Source organism: Asparagus officinalis, chromosome 1 (genome assembly GCF_001876935.1).
Source record: "Asparagus officinalis chromosome 1, Aspof.V1, whole genome shotgun sequence".
Classification (NCBI taxonomy): domain Eukaryota; kingdom Viridiplantae; phylum Streptophyta; class Magnoliopsida; order Asparagales; family Asparagaceae; genus Asparagus; species Asparagus officinalis.
The window spans coordinates 86,042,993-86,064,986 of record NC_033794.1 but is presented as its reverse complement, the minus strand read 5'-3'; positions in this window follow the sequence as shown (position 1 = coordinate 86,064,986).

Sequence of the window (21,994 nt, the reverse complement as noted above, 5' to 3'; positions counted from 1 at the left end):
GAGACACTTTGGGGTGTCTAGCTTGGGCCGAGACACCTCGGGGTGTCTCAACTCAGGCTGAGATGCTTCTTTTTGCATATTCGTCTGTTTCCGCCGTAACTTCTTTATCCGGACTCAGATTTGAGTGATTTGAATTACGCTGGAAAGCTGACGAGGAGATTTATAAGATCCAATGATTAGATCATTATAAATTAAACTAGGATACGAGCGGCGTTTCACCTTTTTGTAAGCGACACGGGGTTCCCGATCAGTTTGTATCCTCGTTATTCTGAAACTCTGTTACTTCACGTAGTTTGTCGATCCACTTTAAGCATTCATCGACGTCAATCAAGCTTCTATGAACTGGATAGTAATGTTCATCATCTTTTCTTAACACCGAGCTGTTCGTGGAGACCTATAGGCAATTTTTGATGCCTACAGATACCCCCTCCAAAGCGTTCCAACCTCATTTCTTTTATAGAAGGGGCTGGAATACTTTAGATGAGATTGGTCCAGCCTTCGGTCGGTGTAAAGGACCTATAGTTAGCTTCAATTCTTGACTCCTCTAATTTTCAATCTATTCGATGTTTTAACGAATAGCTGAAGTTCTTTCGGCGTTGCATTTATCGTCTGGTCGTCATTGGAGTCTCGAATCTAAAACTGATGAGTTGAGTTTGGCTCGTGTTATTGAGTTGACTTAGAACTGACTATCTCCGTTGCATCGTGCTGACTTAGGGTTTCAGATCAGCATACATTGACTTTTTGTCACAACGCGTTGACCGGCGTTGACCTAGGATTTTGGATTGCAATGCGTTGATTGACGTTGACCTAGGGTTACGCGTTAACCGGCATTGACCTAGGGTTTCGGATCACAACGCGTTGATTGGCGTTGACCTAGGGTTATGCGTTGACCGGCGTTAACCTAGGGTTTCGGATCGCAACGCGTTGACTGGCGTTTGTTTTCATCGAAAGTTGCCTTCATCATTGATTTCATTAAAACTTCAAACATTACAAATGAATTCAAACAACAAAGAAATAAAAATTACAACTTTCTTGAAAATAAACACAAGATCCGTTCGTCGTCTCTTGCTTGCGTGGGTCTTTAGCCTGTGACGGGGACGTTGATATCCATGGACTACCTGGCAATCAGATCTGATCCAGAGCTTCGTCGATCCGCGAGGAGATCTAGAAACTTGAAGCGCCTATCTCGATAAAAGCGAGATATTTGCTCTTCTTAGTATTACCACAACGGGATAATACTAAGGATCGGGTACGGGTGATGTAGATCTGACGAAGAACTCTTCTTGCGTTGAAGTGCTCGATCACTCTTGGGTACGGGTGATGTAGATCTGACGAAGAACTCTTCTTGCGTTGAAGTGCTCGATCACTCTTCACTCCGGTAGGGCTTCGCCAATTCTCCAAAAATCCAGATCTAAAAAAATAAGGCCTAAGGCTTGTATTTATAGGCATGAGGGGTTGCGGAGCGGTTAAAACGGGCTAAAGGCCCAAATCTGCCTTGGAGGGTGTCTCTCAAAATCCGGGACACCCCTGGGGTGTCTCAGAAAATCCGAACACCCTTGGGGTGTCTCGGAAAATCCGAGACACCCTTGGGGTGTCTCGGAAATCCGAGACACCCTTGGGGTGTCTCGGAAATTCCGAGACACCCCTGGGGTGTCCTGAAAAATCTGAGACACCCCTGGGGTGTCTCACAAAATCCGAGACACCCCTGGGGTGTCTCACATTGGCCGAGACACTCCGTTGAGGTGCATTCGTCTGCTTCCGCTGTAAATTCTTCGTCCGAACTTGGATTTTAGTGATTCGAAGTGCGTTGGAAGTCTGACGAAGAGTTCTATCAGCTCCAATGGTTGGATTATCTGTAGGATGAACGAGACATGAAGGGCGTTGTTCTTTTTGTAACATTGCGGGGCTCTCGATTAGCCCGTGCCTTCGTTATCCCAAAATTCTTTCAGCTCACGTAGTTCGTCGGTTCACTTAAATCATTCACCAACGTCAGTCGAACTCCTGTAAACCAGATAGTGACGTTCATTGTCGTTCCTTAACACTGAGCTGTTCGTGGAGACCTATAGGCAATTTTCGATGCCTACAGATACCCCCTCCAAAGCGTTCCGGGCTCGTTTCTTTTATAGAAGAGGCTGGAATACGTTGGATGTGATTGGTCTAGCCTTCAGTCGACGTAAAGGACCTATAGTTAGCTTCAACTCCTGGCTCCTTTGATTTTTGGTCTATTCAATGCTTTGACGAATAGCCGAAGTTCTTCCGGCGCTGTGTTTATTGCTTGGCCGTCGTCGGAGTCTCGAGTCTACAGCTGATGAATTGAGTTTGGCTCGTGTCATTGAGTTGACTTTGAACTACCTCCGTCACAATGTGTTGACTTAGGGTTTCAGATCACCGTATGTTGACTTTTTGTCGCAACGCGTTGACTGGCGTTGACCTAAGGTTACGCGTTGACCGGCGTTGACCTTAGGGTTTCGAACGTCAAGCTTTGACTTTTTGGTCGCAATGCGTTGACTGGCGTTGACCTAGGGTTACGCGTTGATCGGCGTTGACCCTAGGGTTTCGAACATCGAAGGTTGACTTTTTGGTCACAACGCGTTGACTGGCGTTGACCTAGGGTTACGCGTTGACCGGCGTTGACCCTAGGGTTTCGAACGTCGAAGGTTGACTTTTTGATCGCAACGCGTTGACTGGCGTTGACCTAGGGTTACGCATTGACCGGCGTTGACCCTAGGGTTTCGAACGTCGAAGGTTGACTTTTTGGTCGCAACGCGTTGACTGGGGTTGACCTAGGGTTACGCGTTGACTGGCGTTGACCCTAGGGTTTCGAACGTCGAATGTTGACTTTTTGGTCGTAACGCGTTGACTGGCGTTAACCTAGGGTTACGCGTTGACCGGCGTTAACCTTAGGGTTTCGAACATCAAGCTTTGACTTTTTGGTCGCAACGCGTTGACTGGCGTTGACCTAGGGTTACGCATTGACCGGCGTTAACCTTAGAGTTTCGAACGTCAAGCTTTGACTTTTTGGTCGTAACGCGTTGACTGGCGTTGACCTAGGGTTACGCGTTGACCGGCGTTGACCTTAGGGTTTCGAATCGTTCGGTGTTGATTAGTATGGATCTTGTTGAAATATCCAACAATCTTGTTGAAATATCCAACAATCGTTCGGCGTTGACCTTAGGGTTTCGAATCGTTCGGGCTCGAATAGGGTTGAGACACCCCAGGGGTGTCTCAACTTGGCCGAGACACCCTTGGGGTGTCTCGGCTAAACCGAGACACCCCCCCTATTTTTTTTTCCTTTTTTTTTCTTTTCTTCTTTTGTTGTTTCCTCCTTTGGCTTTCCTTCTTGTTTTAATCTTGTTTCCCCTTTTGTTTTCCCCCTTCTTTCCAAATTCAAAAGAGAATCCTTTCCTCTTTTAAACTCCTTCTTCTTCCTTCCCTCCATACACCATTGTTTCCCATTAAAACTCCCCTCTTAAACTAAAGACAAATTCGGATTTTTGGTGCCCCCCTTGGCTGAATTTCACCTCTCCTCAAAGCTAGGGTTCTTCATCTTCAAGCTCAAGAGAGTTTCTTGATTTGGTAAGTTCCCCTTCACAACTCTTTTCTTTTTCAAGAAAGATTGTAACTTTATGCTTGTAATAGGGATACAACATGAACCCACATGCCAAGATCATAACTTTTTACTCTCAAGATGATGGGTTGTGTATGCACAAGTATTTGGGGGGTTTTATGCAAACTTACAATAGGGCCGAAATTTGTAGGGGCTTTTGTGCAAAAAGGGGCTGAAATTTGTAGGGGCTTTTATGCAAAATGGGACTGAAATTTTTAGGCTTGGACTTTAGACCCACTTGGCTGCAACTTTGAAGGGTGTTTCATGCAAAAAGACCACAAATTATTGAGGGTTTTATGTGCAAATATGGGCCAAAATTCTTTTGGGGGCTTATTTGCAAAAAAAAAGGTCGTAGAATTGAGGTGGGGTTCATGTAATAAAGGACTGAAATTAGGATGTCCACTTGGTCGAAAATTTAAAGGGTGCTTTATGCAAGAGGACCAAAAGTTGTTGAGGGGCTTATTTGCAAAATTGGCTAAATTTTACAAAAAGGGTTTATTTACAAAATTAACCAAAATTGTGGGGTATTGGGGTGCTAGATGATCAAATATGATGACCATGACCCAAATCGAGCGTGTCCTTGACTCGAATTTAGCCTTGAACACGAGGGGTATTTTGGGTATTTCACCAAAATTTACCGCAAAGATGACAATCGTTGTTTTGCATGCACGAAATTTGCAGGTTTAATTAGACTTCAACTATAAAAATCCTATTTATTCATAGGACTTTAGTTCAAGTTCTTAATTTCTGGTTTAATTAGACTTCAACTATAAAAATCCTATTTATTCATAGGACTTTAGTTCAAGTTCTTAATTTCCCTTTTATATTTCGTGTATTCATATTTTAGATTGTATCTGACTTGCTGCTTTTCATCGCAGGTTTTCGATTCCTCCACGTCGATCTCGACCTCCTAGGAGTCGATCCCGTTCGCAGCCTAGCGAGGAAGAAGTTCCCACAACATCCTCCCCTCCAGCGGCTTCCTTTTTTGGGGGTGAGAATTTTTTATTTCTGTATCCCTGATTGATCCCTTCGCGGGTCATTAAGGAAGAACCGACACCCTCCTTCGCGAGGGTTGAGGTTTCAGGACATTGGTGGTTCCGTACACCCTTGTTTGGCCCCTTCGCGGGTCATTCGAGAAGGGCCGACACTCTCCTTCGCGAGGGTTGAGGTTTCGGACTTGTTTTGTTTAGCCAATTCAAGTCTTCTGGTATATTGGGGCGATCTTGTGTTGTCTTACACCTTGTAGGTCGGTGTATGTTACCACGTTATTTACGTGATGATGCATACCGTTCTTCCAGTGTAAGACACTCAAAATCGTCTCTCCAATCACCCTGTGAATGATTTTATCTCGCTTTTTACGAGATGGATTTTCTGACTCTATCCTTGTCTTGTTGCAGTCGAGTTTCCCGCGGGCAGCCTCCCTCATCATGCCCCTACTGGTTGTAGCAGAGAAGTTTTCTCTTCGGCTTCCATCAGGTAGGCCATTGGTCCACTCCCTCAGTTCGACAGAGTCGGGCAGCCTCCCTCATCATGCCCCTACTGGTTGTAGCAGAGAAGTTTTCTCTTCGGCTTCCATCAGGCAGGCCATTGGTCCACTTCCTCAGTTCGACAGAGACCGCTCCGACGAATCCTGTCGTTTGATACGGGATGGAGGGCGCCATTGCTTACGCCAGCTGATTACGGATGCCTCCTTCACTGCAGATTCTACTTGCACTCAGGCTTTAAAGAAGCCTGGTTTTCTGTTTAGGGATCACACTGAGGATCCTGCTACGTTGACTCTTACCGAGGAGCATTGGCTGAATCTTCATGAGGGAGCTCTCCTGTATATTCCCTCCATTCCTCGTCAATGTTCTTTCACCCATTTGGAGGGACAGGCCGTGGAGCGACAGATGTCTTGGCATCTTACCGATGATGCTGAGCGAGTTCATTGTGGATATACCTCTCATCATAAGACTCCCGGTTCTGCTGGGTATCATTACATCCGTGGTCTTCGACCGGGGATTACGGGTCTTAATACTGCACCCCCAGGCGAGGTATCAGCAGCCGCTCCTACCGTGAAGAACCGTCTGGCTCATCTTGGGAGGAGATTACCTCCACCAGATTTTAGATGCTATGGTTGGGCTTTCTCACAACCCAAGGCATGGTGGACACGCAGATTTGAGGAGCAGTGGATTGTATGCACCTATACGAGCCACCATGTATGGACTCCCGGTCAGCTGCCGCCATTTCTTGGCGTTGTTGGAGACATACATGCCTGACAGTAACACATTCCTGACCAGCGGCGGAGAGTTCGGGTTGGCCTTACACGAGATGCATCAGGTTTCTGGTCTTCCGATGGGGGGTTGTCCATACCAGGAGTACTTTCCCTCGAACCAGCAGTTGGAGTGGTTGAAGAAGGATACTCCCGATATGTACGATACTCTTTGGGATCTCACCTGCCATTATCATACCTCCTTGATCCAGACTTCTCCTCTAGCGAAGAGGAAAAAGCAGATCAGCTTGAAGCAGTTTGCTGTCTATTTGTTCCCGAATTTGGAGGGTGATTCCGGCGAGCCCCTTCGTGAGTTAGACGTCTTGACCCCTACCGCCATTAATGAGTTGATGGAGAAGGCCGAGGCTCGTTCTTACACCATTGCCAGTGCTGAGGGAGCTTTTCCTGCGGGAACCAAGTTTCGTTCGTTCCTCCGCCGTGCACAGAAGTCCATTGAGCCCTGGACTCTGCTAGCAGGTTATCTTGTCCTCTGGTTGAAGAAATGTGTTGTTCCGTACCAGTTATCAGACGCCTTGCCTCTCGAGGTGCTCTTCCCCGCAGTTCAGCTAGCTTATGGGAGGGAGCTTTCTCTGCTCCCAGCGATGATTGCTGGCATCCATTGCGGGCTTAGGTGTCTGGTCAGCGGTTTTACACAGGTGGGTTCTGAACCATCGACCGAGCTTATTTGTCCGAAGGTTGAGCTTCCTTATGCGTATCTAATGGCGTGGCTTGTTCTTCACTGTCCTGACTTGATGTCGGCGCCCAGCGTTGTTGATGTCCCCATTCCTTTCGTGCAGCTGTTGGAGAGGAGCTTCAAGTTCGTAAGAGCTGGGAGTTCTTCAAGTGTTTTCCTCACTTTTCGGGTCGTTATGGTGATGTGCTGATAGATGAGGAGAAACCCAGGAGTAATCGGACTGTTCTCGACGTTGGTTGTTTCCGCTGGTTAGTGAACATCCGTGTTGGGTATCTTGTTCTCCGAGTGAAGAACCGTTGCCACATAGAGCCTTATCTTCCCTGCCGTTTTGCTCGTCAGTTCGGCTATGACCAACTATATGTTTGGAATCCGAGCCGTGGTTTGAAGGTTGAGGGAGGGCTTATTGACGGCGTACGAGCATGGTTATGGACTATGGTGGGCTACACCGGAGCCCACTTTGCTGTTCCTTCATATAGACGCCAGCCGATGATTACTTTTCTCAGTTGCAAGTGGTTCCTTTCTGCCAATGAATCCATAAGTGTGAGGAGTCTTTCAGAGTTACAGTCTGAGCACTCGGTCCAGATCGCTATGATGGCTGCTGGTAAAGCCGAGCTTGCTCGGAAACAGAGGAAGAGGCATGCCAAACCTTCTTTCTCGAACAAAGATGATGAAGAGCTCCTTCCTACTGATGATGATGACGAGACTTCTGCGGAGGAATATGTGGATACAGACACTGACAAAGAAGAACTTGACGCAGGTTTGTCATGCTCTTTGATCTTCTTTCTCAATTTCAATTGGTATCAACGAAAGATCTTGTTCACTTAACGAAATGACCCTTATCATTTCAGGTAGGACAGTCGACGATCATGAGTCGCTTGCTTCCCGTTATGCGAGATTCGGGCCTAGCGGCCAAGCCCCCACGCATGTTGAGATGCGTGGCAAGTCCATGCATGAGCGACCCGTTGGTTTTATGAGGGCTGGTACTCCGAAGAAGAAGAAGACTGCTCATAAACCACACGTCGGCCAGCGTCCCTACGGAGTGGATTTAGGAGACATCGCCGATGGAGAGGAAGGTAACATTTCGTCGTCTTCATTGCTTTAAGATGTCTCACCTTCTGGGATTCGTAATCGTGTTTTATGTTCCAGGGTACTATGACGAGGGCGAGCTTCCACCGGACCCCGTATTCACTGATTCTGATAATATGGATAACTTCATGCAGCAAATGTGCGATGCCATTCGGGATGGTTCCCTAGGCATTGATACGAACCTTGACACCGTACAGGCTAATAGTGTCAAGCCCACCACTCTATGTCCAGGTATATCTAATTCCGATGATACCCTCATCGAGTAGCATTTGGCGGAGTTAGAGAAATTAGGATTCATTATTTTTTTTTTGTGCCTCGCATTCTTTCAGATTTCCTGAAGAACTCAAGCATGGATATTGGGGGACCAGGATTTTCTGTTCCGGCTGCAGGTACTTCTGAGCTTTTCCTTCTTTCCCATCTTCTTGTATATATATCCAACACTTAAATTATTCTACAGATGTCGTGGTAGAAAAGCCAGTTGAGGATCAGACCTTTCATGATGTGGGCTTCGAGGAACGGAGGTGTGCCTCTGCACCAGGTTTCTCGGGACCCGACGCTGGATTATTTGCCGACATGTTGGCTGAACAAGCCACCAGAGGAACTATGGGACACCCTTTGAGAGTGATTCATTCACAGGTATATATCTGATTCCCTTCATTTTGCCTGGTCTTTTATCTGACTAACGAAGGATTAATATTATAGTGCCAGACATTGGGATTAACCCAATATCGATTCCCGACATATCTAGCTCACCTCAGAGTGACGGACTTGCAGGTATGCAGACGACCCTTGGATGTTGTGTTCCCTTTCATTTATCTGATGTTTTTTACTAATAAAGGGGTGTAATCATAGGACCAGCCACTGGGACTGATACCTTTATGACTTCTGGTATCCCTCTTGCATCTGAGGACGATGGACTTGCAGGTATGCATACGATCTCATCATCCCGATTTTCCTTATTTGTCTAAATTTTCATTTTGACTAATAAAGAAGTGTAACTATAGGATCAGCCGTTGTGCCTGATGCCACTATAGTTTCTGGGACTGATAGTTTGCCTGAGAGCGGTGTCTCCGCGCCACAGCCGAGAGGTATGACCGATTTGCCTACAGGGGTTGATATACCCTCCATGACTACTCCTGCAGTTACTTCGGAACCTGTCGGATCTCAGCCTGAGGGGACCCCCGTTAGCATTGGTATGCTCGGAATTTGCCTTTAAGTTTTCTTATCGCATTCGATAATCTCTTACCTTTCCACACTGTCTCTTGTAGGATCCCGATCATCTCTATATGAGCGTGTCCGCGCCCTCTTGGCTGATACCGATCCTGACAAAGATATTTTTCGTACAGATCTCGGCCTTTTTACCGTCTTTTATAACGGCATGATCGAGAAACTTCTTCATCGAGGATATGGTTTCGATCAGTTTAGGCGTTCCTTCTCTCGTCACATGCCGATGTTCAGAGAAGAAGGGTATCCAGAGTTGGCCGATTCCTTCACTGTCGATTTTGCTGTTCTGGAGTTGGAGATCCGAGAGTTGAAGGAGCTGAAGGCCAATGGGGTTTCTTCCTTCATGTCCTCTCAGATGGAGCATAGGCTGGCACAGTGGCGCGACCTGAGATCTTCCATCGGCAGCGAGCTCCAATCACATGAGCGTTCAGTTGTGCAGCTGATGGCTACCGTGGCGAGGAGGGATATAGATAGGGCCGAGCTACTCCGCTCTATGGATTCCGGGCGCGAGGAAGTGGCTAGGTTGAAGGAGGCCTTGAAGCACGCCGAGGAGTCCATTACTATCATTGCAGAAGACCTGGCTGGAGTAGAGCATTCTCGTGGACAGGCCCTCGAGAAGCTAGGATCTACACAGGAGAGATTGATGAAGCTGAAGGATGAAGCCGTGAAGATCTTGAGCAGTTCTGAAGAATCCGTCCGAGCTGGTCTGCAGACAGAACTTGAGCAGAGTTATATAGATAGGCTCTCTAGTTTAGAGTCTCATGTTCTTAGCCGTCAGCTGCCTTCGGGCTAACGAGCTTTTTATTGTATGCTTTGACTTCCATCTAGGTAATAGGGACTCCGCATTTTGGATTCCTTTATGGTATTGTCTTTATTTTATTTTGAACCCAGCGATGCTAAGATTTACAGTGATTTTGGCAAACCCAGCCATCAACGGCGTTGATATGTCTTTACCGATTACCGTTTGAATCGGACTAGCATGTGTAGTTATTAAAACCCGCCTCACATGTAACGTTGTTGCTAGAGAATTGCTTTTCTTGCTTGATGCTATGATTTGAATACATAGGCTTAACCATTTCTTATAGGGAAAAGGTACCCCGCGCCGCGTATTAGACGACGACCTATCCCTTCTTAGCCTTCGGGATAAAATTCCCCAGGCTTAGACCCTGGTGTCTTTTTCAATCGGCGAAAGACTAAAACCGGCAATGTGTGTAGACAAGACTTTGGGATTTTTTGGCAAACCCCCAGCCTTCAACGGGTTTGATGTGCCTTTACCGATTACCGTTTGAGTCGGGCTAGCATGCGGATTGTCTAAATCCGTTCCGCATGTAACGTTGTGCTTAGAGAGTGAATCCTCTGAGACTTTGTGCTATGATTCCGAATACATAGGCTTCGCCTTTGTTATGGGAACAGGCTACCCGGCAACACGTGTTAGGTGTTGACTCGTCCTTACTTAGGCTTCGGGATAAAATTCCCCAAGTTTAAACCTTGGTGTCTTTTTCAATCGGTGAAAGACTAAACCGGCAACGCGTGTTAGGCGTAGACTTATCTCTATTTAGGAGTTGAGATAAAATTCCCCGTGCACCAAGTGCTCGGATTGGAAGTTGGGAATTGTGTCTTTTATCAGAATAAAGACGGATTGGGAAACGGGAGAGGAAGAATTTTATATTCTATCTCCCGGGACTGAAGAGGAAGAATTTTATATTCTATCTACAGTCGGAAAGGAAACTCAAGGTGGGATCTCCACCCCCAGAATCCGAAAAGATGAAACTAAGAGTGGGATCTCCACTCCGAGAATCGGAAAAGTTCAAACGGCCCTAACTTTTATAGGATTGGTCATTTGAATCAAAAGAATCCTTCATTCATTGAGGAGAAAGCCCAATTTCGACCCTAACTTTTATAGGTTTGGTGGAAAAAAAAGAATCCTTCATTCATTGAGGAGAAAGCCCAATTTCGACCCTAACTTTTATAGGTTTGGTGGAAAAAAAGAACAAAGGCGGATTTTCGTTTATCGAAAAGGAATAACTCGGTCTTAGTCCTAACTACTCGTAGGCTTGACTAAGTGAGATTGGGAACAATCCTAACTTTTATAGGTTTGACTGTTCGAATTGAAAGTGGACCTCTCGTTCATGGAAAGAATCGAGAGAGGAATTTGGCTTTGGTCCTAACTTTTATAGGTTTGACCTGAAAGCAAAGAGAGTAGAATACAGGCAGCGATGAAAATGCCAACTCGTATTATCACTCAAAGGAAGACTTTAACGCTAGGTGATTAGGACCTAACATGTTGAGTCTGAGAAATGCCAATGACTGGCAGATAGAAATGTTGGTAGATCCACCGTCGATTAATTTGATCAGCGGATGGTTTGGTGAGGAAAGATTAACCTATCCAAGGATTGAATCTCGTCTCACAAAAATAGCTCATAAGAGTTAGAGAATTTGACAATAAGAAGAAACATTCCGACATTCAGAGTTCGAACGTGGATTTCTTATTCATCATTTCTACAGTGACTGGGTTATCCCTAAGAATACCCCATCTGGTATTCTTCTGGGAACTTCCCGATACATTGGTTATCCTGAAGATACTAGGGATAGTATTTTTTCAGGAACTTGCCGTTTATCGGCATCATAAGCCGGTCGCCGTCCTTGGTGACTAGGCGATATGCGCCACTCGAGTAGACTGTCTCTACTACGAATGGTCCCTCCCATTTGGGTTCAAATTTGCCTTTCTTCTTGGAGTTAAGGATCATAGGCCGCCTCTCAGCTAAAACCAAATCCCCTTCTTTGAAACTCCGTTGTCGAACTTTTTTGTCGAAAGCTCGAGAGATCCTGGCTTGGTAAAATTCGATATGCTGTTGAGCTTCTAAACGCTTCTCATCTAGCCTTTCAAGTTCTTCAAGGCGCTTCTGATGTTGCTCTTCGGTCGTCATTTGAGTCGCGAGGGCAATTCGAAGTGACGGGATTTGAATCTCCAATGGAAGAATGGCTTCACATCCGTATACCAGTGAATACGGGGTTGCTCCCGTTGGTGTACGCACCGTGGTCCGATAGGCCCATAGAGCCGCGCCAAGCTTGTCATCCCAGTCTCGTTTATTAGTTTTCACGAGTTTTGATAAAATCTATATGATAGTTTTATTGAAGGCTTCGGCCAGTCCATTCGCTGTGGGATTGTAAGCTGTCGAAGAGATGTCCTAAATTTTAAACTTTTCGCAAAACCTGATGAAGGCGTTGCTGACAAATTGAGGGTCGTTGTCATGTACGATTCGTCTTGGTACACCATGCCGGTAGATGATATGGTGCTTGATGAATGCAATGACATTGCTCGTTTTAACTTCTCTGAGTGGAACTGCCTCAGCCCATTTGGAGAAGTAGTCGGTAATCGCTAGGATGAACCGGTCACCTTTGACTGACGGGGGATTTATAGGACCAACAATGTCCATTCCCCAGGTCTCAAACGGCCATGACGTAACTGAAGGATGCAGATGCTCCGGAGGTTGGTGCATATAATTCACATGTATTTGACATGCATCACACTTTCGGGCATACGCGATTGCATCACTCATCATGGAAGGCCAAAAATATCCCATTCTTCTGATGCGGTCATAAAGTTTAGGACCAGGTTGGTGTGCACCACACTCTCCTTCATGTGCTTCTCTAAGGACTTCCTCAGCTTCTTTAGTCGATAAGCAGCGTGCCAGCAATCCATCGTACCCCCTGCGGTATAGCGTTCGATTCTCCGTATTATAGTAGAATCTTGGTGCCCTTCGTCGGATTGACTCTCTTTCCTTCATATCTTCTGGTAGGATTCCATGCAAGACGTAGTCAATGATGGGGAAACGCCAATCTCGGGGTTCAAAATCAACTTGAGTTGAGTGTGCTTCCTTGCTATCTTCTTCTTCGCTGTCTTCATTGTAGATCGGCACTAAGAGTTGGTGAGTCCTCACTGTAACAAACTGCTCTGTTTCAGGAGGCTGCGCCAGTGATATGGCTAATGCTGCTAACGCGTCTGCGTAGATATTCTGTAGCCGTGGAATATGTTCGATAAAGAATCCTTCGAATGATTATGCCATCTCCACTGCCATCTTATGGTATGGTATTAAATCTTGGCTTCGGACCTCGTATTCTCCCTGAACTTGTTTAACTATCAGTTGGGAATTGCCGAAGGCTTCGAGGTACTCAACCCCCAGTTCTTTGGCAAAACTGAGTCCTATGAGTAATGCATTATATTCGGCTACATTATTTGAGCACGGTTCGGTCAACGAGTAAGCTCGAGGCATCACGTGCTTTCCTGGGGAAACTAAGACAACTCCAACCCCGGAAGAAATCTTAGAACTTCCAGGAGCACTTGCTATATTAGTTGCTCGTGAAGCGTCGTTGAAGTACAAACGCCATACTTGCTGGTGCGAAGTTGTGTTGACTTCGTGGGTTTCATCGGGTAGGTCATCATATATCTCGGCAGTGTCCGTAGTCGGATTAGCTGCCAGGAGATCACAGATGGCCTGTCCTTTTACTGACTTCTGTTGTTTAAAATGTAAGTCATATTGGGACAAGAGTAAGGCCCATTTTGCTAACCTCCAGCTCATGAAAGCTGGTTGAGTCATGAATACTCGGACTGGGTTAACCTTAGAGATGACATAAATGGTCTGTCCGACCAGATAGTGCCGCATCTTCTGAATAGCGAACACCAAGGCGAGGCATTCTCTCTCAATCATAGGATATCGAGATTCGGCGCCTACCATGGTTCTGCTCAAATAATATACCGCTTGCTCATGACCGTTATCGTCATCTTGTGCAAGTAATGCACTTAATGAGTGGCTCGTCGCCTTGACATAAATCAAGAACGGTTTGCCCGATTTCGGTGCGACGAGTACGAGAGGTTTTGAGAGATATTCTTTAATACTCTTGAATGCCTTTTGACAAGCGTCATCCCATACAAAAGATACGCCCTTCTTTGTGAGCTTGGAAAATGGTTGACATTTTCCTGAGAGGTTCGAGATGAACCGACGGATATAAGCCAACCTCCCTTGCAATCCTCTGAGCTCCTTGAGGTTTCTTGGAGGTTGCAATTCATTAATTGCCTTTATCTTATCAGGATCGATGTGAATACCTTTGGTAGTAACGACAAATCCCAGGAATTTACCACTGGACATTCCGAGAAAAGACTTGGTAGGATTCATCTTTAATTGATGGGCTCGCATCAGGTCGAACATGGTCTTCAAGTCTTTATTGTGATCCTTCTTATCACGACTTTTCACAACCAAATCATCCACGTAGCACTCGACTGTCTTCCGAAGATGCTCCTGAAAAATCTTGGACATGGCTCTTTGATACGTAGCGCCTGCGTTCTTTAAACCGAAGGGCATGACCGTGTAGCAGAAAATGCCAAGGGGTGTTCTAAACGCGGTATGCTTTTCGTCATCTGGATGCATCTTTATTTGATTATAACCAGAGAAACCATCCATGAAAGACATCCTTGCGAACCCGCACGTATTGTCGATGATGACATCTGTGATAGGAAGGGGAAAATCGTCTTTTGGGCATGCAGTGTTGAGGTCTCGAAAGTCGATACAAATCCTAACCTTCCCGTTCTTCTTAAGGACTGGGACAATATTGGTAAGCCACTCTGGATGCTGCTCTTCCCGAACGAAGCCCGAGTCAATAAGCTTCTTAACTTCGGCCTCGATTGCTTCCATCATTTGTGGACGAAACCGTCTTTGTTGTTGTTTGACAGGTTTGACATCCGGTTTAATATTAAGACGATGTACCGCCACGTTCGGATCGAGTCCTGGCATATCTTCATAATTCCAAGCAAACACATCGATGTATTCCTCCTCTTTCTCTTCAGGCGGGAGGCTGTCGCTAATGAATATAGGCTTCGGATTATCTTCGCTACCCATATTCAACTGGAGTACTTGATCTTCGGTAGGAGGTTCTCTTTGTTCGAACCTATCACCATACTGCATGTTTAGGTGATGAACCCAAGGGTCCTCCCAAGTCGGCATCTGATCGTCTTCTTCTATTGGGGTAGGATCGACCGTAACCATGTTCGACATCAAATTTTTGAACATCTCACCGATACTAGTATCAGAATTCCAAGCTGAAGAATCAGAAGAGTATCCGTTTCTAGCTTTGTTAGCGATTTGATCGATGATTTGCCAGCAACATTCGTCGTCAGATGAGGAGACATAACCAAGACCTCTTTTATGGCGATAATAATCATCGGGTTTTCCCTTTGGTACATAGGCCATTCGAGGTGGAACTCGCGGACCTCGACCAAAGCAAAGACCCTCTCCGAGTGTGAAGTCATATCCATACTTCTCCATTAGATCGCGCGCTTTTGCGTCATACCTAAATAAGTGAGGAGCAGGTTTATCATCATCATCTTCCTCTTCTAAGAAGTGATCGGGTATCGGAGCTTCTTTTCCTTTGCCGTAGACGACTTCTTTTCCACCCCCTGTTCCCGCGGGGATGACAAGTGTCGCTCCGCATGGATCTTGTACCTGTTTTTTCGTCAGACAAAATGATTGAAGTGGCATATACAAGTCAGGGTTATCATATAGCTCTTTAGTGACATTATCAAGACACATCGAGTACTCTAAATCATCGTTTATTGATAAATCTTCGTCAAGTTGCCAATTACAACTACTTTCCGATGATTGTTCATCGTCAAGATTGATTACAATGGGTACAATGTCATTAAGTACAAAACCACCATCGTAATCAAGCCCAGTTTCGGTATCAGCTTCATCTCCGCTGTCCGTTCCTTGGGCCGGTGATTCAGTATCGGATTCAGCGCCGTATAGAAGGGAATCGGTGAAATAATTCTCTAATCCCTTAAACGGTTGCTTATCCGCGACCACCGTCTTGACTTCATTATTTGTGTCCACATACTTGAGGCACTGGTGAAGAGTTGACGGGACTATAAGATTGCCGTGGATCCAAGGTCGACCCAACAGTAAGTTATAGGACGTTTCTGCGTCAATCACATAGCAGGTAACTTCTGATTTCAAGTCTCCGATCTGACACTTTATTCGAATCTTCCCCAAGGGTCTGGACCCGCTGGTGTTGAATCCGTAAATCGTAGTGCCGGTGGAGCCCAAGGGTCTGGACCCGCTGGTGTTGAATCCGTAAATCGTAGTGCCGGTGGAGGCTAGTTTGCTTGTCGGAATTCCGAGATGGTGCATCAGTCGGAATGGCATGATGCTAACAGCAGAACCCGGATCAACTTGGATCCGGTTGACCATGCTGGAGCCAATGTGCCCGGTGAAATACAAAGGCCGATCATGTTTTGAATTCTTCGTCTGCATGTTTTCTTTGGTGAAGGAAATGCAGGGAAAATGGTGTGCCGCGAGATTACAGTGTTGAACCGATGGCTCCGGTTCTCCAGAAGACGACTTGATTCGAGTCAAGAAAGCTTCGGAGTCGCTCAAGGCTTCCTGTAACGCTTTCCTCGTGTCTTTTGAAAGACGCAACAATTCGTACAGGGTTATCCTAGCTGGTATATTAGCTAACTGCGCCATGATGTCAAAATGGGGCGGAGAGCTTGCCTTTCCCGGTTTGTCTTTCCCAATCGGATGATTGAATCGAGACTGCCTCTCCCTTTCTCCTTTTGCTGGACTCTCTCCGCAGCTACAGGTGTTGGGGGAGTTGCGACAATCCCCAGTTCTGCCAACGTCTTTGAGGGAGCGGTTTTGTTTACTCCCAGTTGCTCAGAAACATCCGGATATTTATAGTGATATTCATTCCCGCTCCGTGTTACAAAGATCTCCTGTTCATCTTCAGAAAGCGAGAAGGCTGGAATTTTCTCGTCGTCTTCTCCTGGAATGGTAAAAGCTAGCTCCATAACAAGACTTACCTTTTCCTTTTGACCTTTTCTTGAAAGAGGCTCCAGACCATTGTTCATCTCCAATCAAATCTGGATGAACCCAAAGAATCTCACCATTCGGGGCTGTGTGCGGTACAAGTCCTTTCTGGCGCTGTTTGTGAGGATCATCGTTCACGGTCTTCACTGCTGCATTTATTACTGGCTCATGCTGAAACCAGTTCAATGGAACAGAACCAAAACTAATCGATACTGCGTTTGCACCCACTTTCTTCTCCTTAGGTTGCTTCATAGTAAAGACCCCGACGTCGATCAGAGCTTGGATTTTATCTTTAAGGGCATAGCACGCCTTGGTAGGATGGTGCACTGCTCTGTGAAATGCGCAGTATTTTGGATCATTGACTCTCTTAGCATCTTCCTGATCCTGGACCGGAGGCAATTTGATCTTGTTATTCTCAATGAGGTACTTGAAGATACCGGGGACTTCATCCTTTGAAGGAGTATTCTTTTTGGAGTTTCGGTTCCGAAGTCTTTTGCTGCTTCTGGGGCTGCTGTTGCCATCTTGATTGTTGAGGCGCCTTTTGTTGCTGCTGTTGCGGTTGTGCTTGTACCTCAAATGTTTGATTCGCGTCCACAGCATTCGCATGTGCTTTTCCCTTTCCCTTAGGGACAAAGTTTTGTTGCGGAGCATTATTTGCTATTTGACCCCTTTCCGCCTTCTTCCTTTTAAGGAATCGCTCGGCTCGTTCTCCTCGCACCTTCAAATCCTTCCAGGTCTTTGGCGGTGCCATTCCCATAGCTTCGAGGATGTCCAATGAAAGATTGTTGTGACAGGTCTCGAGGATGAAATCTTCGCTGACCGGATCCCTGCAATTCATTGCTTTATTTCGGAATCTCTTCACGAAGTTTTCGACTGTCTCACCATTCTTCTGCTTCTCATCAAATAGAGTGCCGATTGAGACCTCGGTGTCGTCGTCGAAGAAGTTCGTTAGAAACATGTCCTCCATGTCATCCCAACTGCTGATACTCCCCGGCTTGAGGCGACGATACCAATTGAAGGCCGCTCCGCGAAGAGTGCCAACGAATGACCGCACCATTAAGGGTTCATTCCCGGATATTATTCCTAAGTGGGACTTAAAATATATTAAGTGTTGGGTAGGGGAACCCTTTCCATCAAACGGCGTAAAGTTGATTAAATTGAACTTTGCCGGATATGGAATTGATTCCCACTCCCTTGGGTATGGACATGGTATGCCGGACCTCTTCACTTCTTGAGCATTCATCAACGCGTTGATTTTGCTCTCCAAGTCCTTCATTTTCTTGTCTTCACTCGTATTTGTCTTCGAGTGGTTTCGGGGAGAGGTAACGTGATCCTCTTTAGCATTATCATCCGAGGGACCACCTCTATTATTGTTGTTGACGGGAGGGATGTTCATGTTGGCATTATCCTCTTCCCGTTCATTCTCCTCTTGATTCGGATTATTGCGACGACTGGGTTCACCTTGGTGAGTTGTCAGTGCCGCTATTTGCTGGTCATGCATCTCTCTCACCTGCTGCATGGCCATCTCCATCTCGAACTTGAAAGCCTCTTTCTGCTTAGTCAAGGCATCTTCAAGCATCTTGGTTACTTGTTCGGCGCTGATCATAAGCGACTTCGTCCTCTTGGCGGACAGGCTTCTTCCTACGGAAACGCCTTGGCTTGGTCTCGGACGTTCTGGTGGAAATTCTCTCGAACACCGAAACTCTCCTTGGGGTTTTAGTGCAGCAGCATTCCGACAGTACCGCCTTGATTATGTTGGCACACGGACAGTGAGATTCCGTGTCTCGAGCATCTCTCTTTCGAGACTTACCCGTACCCCCAGCTCTATAGTACAACTCATCAGTTTGATAACTGGAGCAACCCATAGAGTGTTGGCATGACTTCCCAGGTATAACACCATCATCATCAGGCGAATGTGTTTCCCTCTGGGGATATGACGCTTTATTAGCATTTTCAAAAGTCACTCGTTCAAGTCTACGCTTTTGCGAGCGTGAAAACTTAACGGGCTCTTGAACTTCGACCCGCAATCTAATGCGGTCGGTAACAAGGGCTTTTTCTTTGTTATCTTTCTTGGGGGGATTAGCATGACCCCCGGTCTGGTTTATTGTTTGGGGACCTTTCAACGGTCCCAATCGCTCCTTGATAGGTGCTTTACCTCGGTTTTCCGGTAAAGGACCGAGACGACCTTTCAAAGGAACACTGGATCTTGAAGGACCCACGTTCTTACTTGACTCCGCCGGAGGTGCGGGGGTAAGGGAAACGGGATCTGGATTTGATGAAGGTTGGACGGCAATTCCGTCCAATTTTGCCTTTGGTGCCGGTTTTGCCTTTGGCACCCACATCTGCTTGTGTTTTGACGACTTCTTGACCGTCTCTTCTTTCTGCATCTCTTCAGCTTTCTGCAGAAGGACTCGGGCATGCGCAAGCAACGCGCGGCGTTTCTTGATTCGCTCTTCGAGGGTTAAGCGAGTCCTCTTGACGCGGACCCATTCGTTTGTCTCCGCTTTAGAGGAGGACTTGGTTGTGCGCCGTTGTTGCACCTGGCGCTGTCTGGACTTTAGATCCTCATTGTAGCGGATCCCGTCCATCGATTCTGCGGCCTTGGCCAGTTGTCGCGCAAGGCGTTGGCGCCGTCTTTGGCGCGCTCTCTTTGACAAGGTTGGAACACCTTCAGCAGTTGACTTCGCGGCGGAAGGGAGATCTTGATCTGCAGCTTCCACCACGTTACTTGGATCTTGGAGCCGGAGGTCCCGCGAGCATTTCTGGAAGATGAAGTCTTCCTACGCCTGTTTGGAGAGGCGGATCTGGAGGAGGAGGAAGAGAGGTACTCTTCAAACTTCTGTTGATCGAACTCGTATTCGATCTCTTCGTTCACCCGGATCTTGAAGGCCGGTTGCGTCACGACGGCCTCGGCAGCGAGGCCGTTGGCTCCCACTGTGGTCGCCAGTTTGTTTTCGTCGAAAGTTGCCTTCATCATTAATTTCATTAAAACTTCAAACGTTATAAATGAATTCAAACAACAAAGAAATAAAAATTACAACTTTCTTGAAAATAAACACAAGATCCGTTCGTCGTCTCTTGCTTGGGGGTTTATCCGTGGACCACCGTCGATCAGATCTGATTGCTGAAAAATTGGGCAGAGCTTCGTCTATCCGCGAAGGGATCGAGAAAACTGTAGCGCCTATCTCGGATAAAGCGAGATATTTGCTCTTCTTAGTATTACCACAACGGGATAATACTAAGGATCGGGTACGGGTGATGTAGATCTGACGAAGAACTCTTCTTACGTTGAAGTGCTCGATCACTCTTCACTCCGGCAGGGCTTCGCCAATTCTCCAAAAATCCAGATCTAAAAAAATGAGGCCTAAGGCTTGTATTTATAGGCATGAGGGGTTGCGGAGCGGTTAAAACGGGCTAAAGGCCCAAATCTGCCTTGGAGGGTGTCTCTCAAAATCCGGGACACCCCTGGGGTGTCTCAGAAAATCCGAGACACCCTTGGGGTGTCTCGGAAAATCCGAGACACCCCTGGGGTGTCTCGAAAATCCGAGACACCCCTGGGGGGTCTCGGGAAAGAGACACCCCTGGGGTGTCTCGAAAATTCCGAGACACCCCTGGGGTGTCCTGGAAAATACGAGACACCCCTGGGGTGTCTCACAAAATCTGAGACACCCCTGGGGTGTCTCACATTGGCCGAGACACTCCGTTGAGGTGCATTCGTCCGCTTCCGCTGTAAATTCTTCGTCCGAACTCGGATTTTAGTGATTCGAAGTGCGTTGGAAGTCTGACGAAGAGTTCTATCAGCTCCAATGGTTGGATTATCTGTAGGATTAACGAGACACGAAGGGCGTTGTTCTTTTTGTAACATCGCGGGGCTCTCGATTAGCCCGTGCCTTCGTTATCCCGAAATTCTGTCAGTTCACGTAGTTCGTTGGTTCACTTCAATCGTTCATCAATGTCAGTCGAACTCCTATAAACCAGATAGTGACGTTCATTGTCGTTCCTTAACACTGAGCTGTTCGTGGAGACCTATAGGCAATTTTCGATGCCTACAGCGTTGACCTAGGGTTATGCGTTAACCGATGTAGACCTAGGGTTTTGGATCGTTCGATGTTGACTTTTAGTCATAACACGTTGACTGGCGTTGACCTAGGGTTACACGTTGACCGGCATTGACCTAGGGTTTCGGATCGTCTGATGTTAACTTTTGGTCATAACGCGTTGACTGGCGTTGACCTAGGGTTAGGCGTTGACCGGCGTTAACCTAGGGTTTCAGATCGCAACGCGTTGATTGGTATTGACCTAGGGTTACGCGTTGACCGGCATTGACCTAGGGTTTCAGATCGCAACGTGTTGACTGGCGTTGACCTAGGGTTACACGTTGATCGGCGTTGACCTAGGGTTTCTGGTCGCAACACGTTGACTGGCGTTGACCTAGGGTTACGCATTAACCGGCGTTGACCTTAGGGTTTAGATCGTCGTACGTTGACTTTTTCATCACATCGCGTTGACTGGCGTTGACCTAGGATTACGTGTTGACCGGCGTTGACCTAGGGTTTCAGATCACCCGACGTTGACTTTTGGTCGCAACACGTTGACTGGCATTAACCTAGGGTTACGTGTTGATCGGTGTTAACCTCAGGGTTTTGAATCGTCCGACGTTGACTAGTGCTGGTTTTTATCGAAATATCCAATAACTGACAAAAATGGGTGAAATTCGGGTTTGATAACCATATCCGGAGGCTCGAATTGGGTCAAGACACCCCGCGGGTGTCTTGGCCTTGGCCGAGACACCCTAGGGTGTCTCAGCCCAAAGGCCGAGACACCCTAGTGTCTCTTTCCCCCTTTTTTCTTTTGTCTCTTGTGTTGTGTACTTTTCCCTCTCTTTCAAAATTTTCAAAAGAGAGTCCTTTCCCCCCTAAACTCCCTCTTCTTTCTCCTCTTATCCAAACGTCATTGTTCTCCTTCTTCAAGGATCCTAAACCTATTAGAACTCTCTCTTTTAAAAAAACCTCAACCCTAAAAAAAATCAGATTTTATACCCTCATTATTTGGCTGAAAATCCCCCCCTTCTCAAGCTAGGGTTCATTTCATCTTCAAGTTCAAGACTTGATCTTTTGGAGTTGGGTTTTCAAGCTCTTGGTTTGGGTAAGTTCCTCTTCAACTCTCTCCTCTTTTTTTTTTAGAAAGATTGAAACTTTATGCTTGTAGTGAGGGTATGCCATGAATTTGTATGTAGAGGTTCTAAATTTTTGCCTTCATGATGTGGGTTTTGT